This window comes from Triticum urartu, chromosome 6, assembly GCF_003073215.2.
Source record: "Triticum urartu cultivar G1812 chromosome 6, Tu2.1, whole genome shotgun sequence".
Lineage (NCBI taxonomy): Eukaryota > Viridiplantae > Streptophyta > Magnoliopsida > Poales > Poaceae > Triticum > Triticum urartu.
The window spans coordinates 10,573,190-10,579,934 of record NC_053027.1 but is presented as its reverse complement, the minus strand read 5'-3'; the positions used below and the strand labels follow the sequence as shown (position 1 = coordinate 10,579,934).

The 6,745-nt window shown below is 47.5% G+C and overlaps 1 pseudogene; it reads right to left on the bottom strand.

The window, feature by feature from the left end:
• Positions 1–516: 516 nt before the first annotated feature.
• Positions 517–2,231, bottom strand: LOC125516312 (annotated as a pseudogene).
• Positions 2,232–6,745: the final 4,514 nt, after the last annotated feature.

The window sequence follows — 6,745 nt, the reverse complement described above, 5'->3', positions numbered from 1 at the left end:
ATGTGCACAATATAGCAAATAGAAACTACTGATTGAGTCCACAATGTTTTAGACTCCTAATTTTATTTCATATTACATTTTTTGTAAAAGATTAAAGTAATAAAAAGTAAAAAATAGCAATATGTTTTTGGTCTTTTTCGGCTCTCATTACATGAAATACTTATACAACTCCAAAAATCAAAACTGTACCTGCAAGCCACATAAATAATGTAAAACAGCTCAGCGCTGCTGGGAACTTGGAGAGATTGCCATTAGTGCAACAACGAGCAGCTCCAGGTCCATCTCAGCGATGATTGCATGCCAGCGATGGGATCGTGTAAACAATTTTTTCCCTCGGCCTTTTCCGACACCACACCCATTATTTCAATATATCATAGTGCACTCTGAAACCCATATGTTAATGCTTACAACAAAGGCACAATATCTATGCATACAACAATAGTGATTGCAATCTGACAAGTAGGTAATCAACCATACATCCAACATAGGTTGCAGTCTTATATAGCATGATCCCGATTAAACTTGTTTTTGCGCAAGTGCCGGGACAAGAATGAGATTTTCCTTGCGACCTACTGTGACGCCGAAGCACTCTTCCATATTGATTTTTACTGTCCCTGCAGGTAGGTCCCAATTGAAGTGGTACATGAGGTTTGCCAACATTATCTCAACAGTCGCCATTCCAAAGTTCATACCTGGGCACACCCTTCGTCCAGTCCCAAAAGGCAAATAATGAAAATTGCTTCCCTTGAAGTCATGAATCATGGTGCTTCCAACATTTTCCATGAAGCGCTCGGGCATGAACTCCTCTGCGCTCTCCCAGTAGGCAGGGTCCCTTGCTAGAGCCCATCCATTGATGATCACACGGGTATCAGACGGTATGGTGTATCCCTCTATGTCGCAGTCGGCCGTGGAGAGGTGGGGCAGGAAGAGCGGCACAGGGCTGTGTAGCCGGAGCGTCTCTTTGATAACACCCTTGAGGTAGATCATGCCACTCAGATCCTCTTCTGTAACCATTTCCTTCCCCTCTGCTACGCTCCTCACTTCAGCTTGGAGCTTGGTCATCACCTCCGGATTTTGGATTAGCTCAGCCATTGCACAATCCAGCACTATGAATGATGTGTCCGTCCCACCTATGAACATGTCCTGCGAAAATAGAGACCACCATTTTTACATGTCAATATATTAGTTATGTTTAATTTTATATGTATCTAAATATGGGGTTATTTATAAGTATGATATGCATACCACCAACACGGCCTTGACGTTTTCTCTCGTGAGGTCGTACTCTTGTTGAATGGAGAGCAATACATCGATGAAATCTGTCTCTCCGTCTTGCTTGATTTCATGGTCCAACATCGTGTTCTTGGCGTGGTCGTTGATGATCTCATCAAGCAAGTCATCCCATTTCTTCTTCACTCTCTCCGCCCTAGCACACACCATCCTCCTTACCACGTCCAGCCTTGCCAACTTGGGGAGTAGTCCTCCAGGTTGAACCCACCTATGAGCATCGAGCTAGTCTCTACCAGCTCGCGGAACAACTCGTTCCGACCGCCGCCTCTGAAGGACTTGCCCGACACAGCATGGCAAACAATATCAGTGGTGAACGAGCTAAGCAGCTTACTAAGGTCCACTACATCGCTCCTGGCGGTTGCCTCGCGGATCCTCGCCAGAGTGTGTTGTACCTGTCGATCATTTTGCCATGGATGAGTGGATGATCAATAGGGATCATCGTATACCATGAATTACAAATTTTCACACGGAAAGACAAAGTCAACACTACTTGGAGCTCAGTAACCACCACAAGGTTTGTTACTAGTAGCCTCTCTAGTCGACAATATATCAACCCTGGCTGGAATCAAACTTCTTCTCTATATTTGGCGATTAATATATTCAAAACTTGTTACTAGTTTGTGTTGAAAATAAATACTTTCACGATATAATTTTTTTATGTCCACATTAATAGAAAAATCTTGTTCTTAGTGACATATTGCAGAAACTGGTACTCAGAAACCAATTACCTCTTTTTCACGGGCGAGACGGTAGGAGCCAACTTTCTTCGAACCAAGAAGATGTGTTGCGACAATCTTTCTAATCTGGCGCCAGTGATCCCCATATGGGGAGAAGGCCATATCAGTTGATCCATAGAAGAGGACGTCAGTCACGGCGGACTGCACCCGGGACGCACACACATGGTCGTGCGTGCGGAGAACTGCCATGGCTGCACGAGCGGACGACACAACGAGGCTGGGGACGGCGCCAAGGCGTAGAAGCATGACATCCGGGCCATGCTTCTCAGCGAGACTGCGGAGGGAAATGTGGGGCAGTGAACCGACGAGGTGGAGGTGGCCGATGAGAGGGAGCTTGTAGGGAGGCGATGGGAGTCTATCGAGCAGCTTGTCTGCTCTCCTTGTGGTTGTCGTGGATGTGGCAAGCCGAACGATGAGGAGGAGGAGGATAAGAGGGCATACGATGAGCACAAGGACTTGGGGCTCATGGAGGCTGTGAAGAACTTGAGCCATGGCTAACTAGCTTGTTCAATGTATTGAGCAAACTTTCTAGTGCGATGGTTGGTGTTCTATTTTCCTCGTAATTTATAGCCCAAAGTATCATTTTTGTTGTCCTCTGTGATGATTTCTCTAGTGGAAATGGTTTGGAGTTTCTTTAACACAATACAATCAAAGTCGCTCACATACAGGAGCATACACTTATTTTTATGAATGCACACCCACACACCCTTTCCCTATGAGGGTCTCCGAGAGATTGAGCTGACATAGCATCTTGAGATAGACGAAGTCACCACAGGTGCCTCGTAGTCGACGGGAATATCTCCTTCTACTGAACGAACATTGCGGAAAAGTCTGAAATAAATCTAGAAAAATGTGAGCACCAACGCAAGTCTTGGACTCGAACTCTGATGGGTTGGGGATAACACTGTCCTCCTAACCATCCAACCATAGATTGGTTTATGAAATCAGTTCGGAGTTGATTCCCTCCTTGTGCGTCACAGAGAAATTCAATTTATGTATCGCACATGGGACGTAACATCAGATGGTCTATCATTGATTGAATGCGTGGATGGGATCACAAAACATCGGATGCTTGAACATACATGGGGAGAAATCAAGTTTACAAAATAACCTAGCCTGTAAATTTTTTTTAGTGTACCAAGTCTGTACTTTTGAGCTTCTTTCTTTCGATCTCTTACGTGCCCCCAAAACAAATAAAGCCACGAGAAAGAACCTATTCGCTCTTGTGCACCTTTGTCCCTACAAGCTAATTAATTAGCTACCGCTCAAAAAAAGTTAATTAATTAGCTCACCAAGGCCGGCCATCGTTTTGTTAAGAAGGCAAACGACTAAATACGGCTGGCCGGCCGAAGTTTCGGCCGGCTGAGCGCGCGCTGTAAGATGTAGGCAGATCCTAAGGTGTGGCTGGCTGGCTGGCTGCGTGTCCCATTTTTTAGAGAGCACGTGTTGGTGGCTCAGCAACGAAGGAGATTTTTTTAATGGAGCCGGCGAGCCGATTTGCTGAGGCGGTGAGCGGTGGCGTACGATGATGACTCTTTTTTTTTGCAACCGTTGTCGATGTTTGCTACGAGCGGAGGGAGGTTTTGCTGTGACCAGCAACCGAGGGAGGTACATTGCGAGCTCGTCCATGGGTGCTGTGGCCGGCGTCCACCGCCACCGGAGCTCCGCCCCGTTGTTAACCGGAGTTGCGACCATCGCCATATTGACTGCAACCTACGGGCGCTTGGTGTTGCATGCGTGGAGCCAACGAGAAACACATGGGATGCAGTGATCGTCGGCGAGGGGGGCGAACCAGCGATGTTGGAGGCGGTGCTTCGAGGTTGGTCGTTCACTCCCGCATGGCGAGTGTTGGCGGCCCACTGCTCCTTTTCTCCGCTGGCGTTGTCGGATTTGTTTTTGGGAGAGAAAACGACACGAGAAGCCCCGATCTAACAGCCATACATGCACGTATCCAACGCCTACGCGGTGACCGGCACAAATTTGGGCCGGCCGACTGACGGCTAGCACTGGCCTATTAAGGAACAATTCATAACATGCTACTCCAAAAATAATGCAAACCATAGACCTTTCGACACCACATGTTGTACGAGGATAACCTTTGGCAGGGAAGGAGGCCATAGTCTCAAACAAATTGATAAAATTTCATCGGTACGAGAAGAAGGCGTTAAGTTCCTATCAGCTACCTGCTACCTTGTCCAGGAATCAAAAGTTGGCCAGCTCCAAATATATATATTATACAAGCTCCCGTACGAATCTTTCATATGATATAGCTATATAACAAAGAGCCTATCAATGATGTAGCTATAATAATCTGTGCTCTGTTGTACGGGGAGATTCCTGTGCAAACCTTTACAAAATTCCTAGTACTGGACTACTAGCTACTCCCTCCGTTCCGAATTACTTGTCTTAAATTTCTCCACCTGAGAAAGCCGCCGGATCCGCTCGCGCGGCCGCCCGTGATGGTGGCGGCGAGGCCTCGGCCGCTCCTTTCCTCAAGGAGGACCTCGGATCTGGGGCGGCGGCCCTTCTTGGCGAGGCGGCGGCGCCTTTCGGCCGACGTCGTTCGCGGGGTGCTCTGGCCGGCGGCCTCGACCACGCGGGTGGTGAGACGACGGCGGGTGGCGGCGGTGGCGCGGAGGTCTTCCCCTCCTTGTCAGATCTGCGGGTGGCTCCTTTCCCCTGTATCCCTCGTCCCCGCCGCTTCTCGCCAGCCTCCTCCCGAGTGCCGATATGATGTGGGTGGGTGTTCGGTGGTCTGGTCCTGGGCCGCGGGAAACCGTTGGCCGGCTTGGCCGGCCTGGCAGCATCGACGTCCCCGACGCCGTCTCCCCTTGGAGGTGCTGCGGAGGTCCTTCCCCTTTCCACCCCTGTTCCTCCTCCCGGGTGAAAGCCCAAAATCTGGCTTGGATTGGGCGGCGACGGCGCGCTATGCGTCGTGTCTTCCTTGGGGGCGCCGCCTGGGGAGGGTTGCGCTCAGGTGAGGGGTTCAAGGTCGGAGCTTGGGTGGCTTGGGTGGTCCAGTGACGGCGGTGGCATGAGGTTCTCCTCGTTGGCCTGCCGGTTTACTTGATGCCTCTGTTGCCTTTCTTCAGTAGCTGCACCTGGTGGTTTTCCTGCAGCTCTCCGGCGTTCTAGGTTGTGGCGATGCGGCAGTCGCGGAGTGCTCGAATGTTCAAGTGGTGGTGTGTGCTGCGGCTGCTCCAGGTCCCGAAGCTGGCACGTCCCCTGCTCTAGGGTGAGAGTCTCTCAAGTCCGCCGGGTATGGCGCCTTGCGAGCCATGGCGAGAGGGAAGGGTCCCTCTGCGACGAGAGAGACGGCGGATGTGTGATGTCTTTCTACTTGGGCGTTGGTCGGGCTCACTTGCCACACTTGTTGCAAGCAGGTCCTCGTCGTGCTCGTGTGTGCCTCACCCTTAGATGGCTGTTTGGCTGTAGTCTTCGGCTAGGACAAGCTTCGAGCTTTGTTTTCTTGTATTCTTTTTGAGCTTGTGCGACCCGTTGAGTTGTAAGCCTCCTAGAGTGTCCCCTTGTATCGTTTGGTTGTGGGGTTTGTGTGTGTTTGTATTTCCTGGCCGGTTGATGGCTTTGTTAATTCAAAACCGGGCTCTTCGCGAGCCTTCGTTCTAAAATTTTTTTTGTCTAGATACGGATGTATCTAGCACTAAAATGAGTCTAGATACATCTGTATCTAGACAAATCTAAGACAAGTAATTTGGAACGGAGGGAGTAGTTTATACTTGTTCTATTCGATCTTGACCTAGATGGCTACTGTGTCTCCACATGGTGTGGCCGATCAAATGCAAATCTCAAGAGGCATTGGAGAATGCGTACATGGTTTATGAGATCCACTCGGCATTATTTTATGCACGATTGAGTAAACTAAACTAACATGTTACATGCACGTGTTGGTATGGTTACATTTGAAATGATAATGTCGACTGATGTATGGAGTACTTGTTTCGTCATAGGTAATTTTAATAAATTGATACAGTAATCTACCCAGTCAGTATCATGGCTACTTAGCACAACTACTAAAACAAAAATACAAACTAATACATCCCTTGAAATATAATATAAGGTGCCTTGGACATTAACATGGTCTACAAGGGTGTTTTGAACATTAATTCTTAGGGAAGTATGCTACATCAAATCGAAGTAAGTATGGACTAAAAGAATATATGTCATGACAGATCGATTGGTTTTGATACAGTAATTATCGGTAAGTATTGTTTAACAATCTTCAAAATAATTAGAAGTTTGGCTTCCATAGATACTAGCCTTATTTGAACACATGGAGTGATTAAATTACTCGGTCTTAGGTAGATTATCATTGTCATTCAAAGCTTCACATCCAAACAAAGTCAACTCGAGATTTATCCATGATCAGATATCACACTATGTAGCTAAATTTTCAAAGAAAAGAAGGAAGATAGTTTCTCCCCTTGCATTTACATCCACAAGCTTGTTGATTTTACAGCAGAAAAATGAATGTGCTGGTCACAAAGAATTTATGTTGCCAGATTCTGAACTTTGCTAATGAAAATCGGATTGAAAATCGGATATGCAAGTCGCCCTATATCCATGTGCGTTAGTTAGGGGCAGGTTTCACATCAGGCTATTGTTTTTACAATTGATTTTCTTTTTCCGTGCACATGGTGAGCTCGTGACCAATATGGTGAAACAAACAGAATAGGTTTGAATTCAACAAATGGTATCAA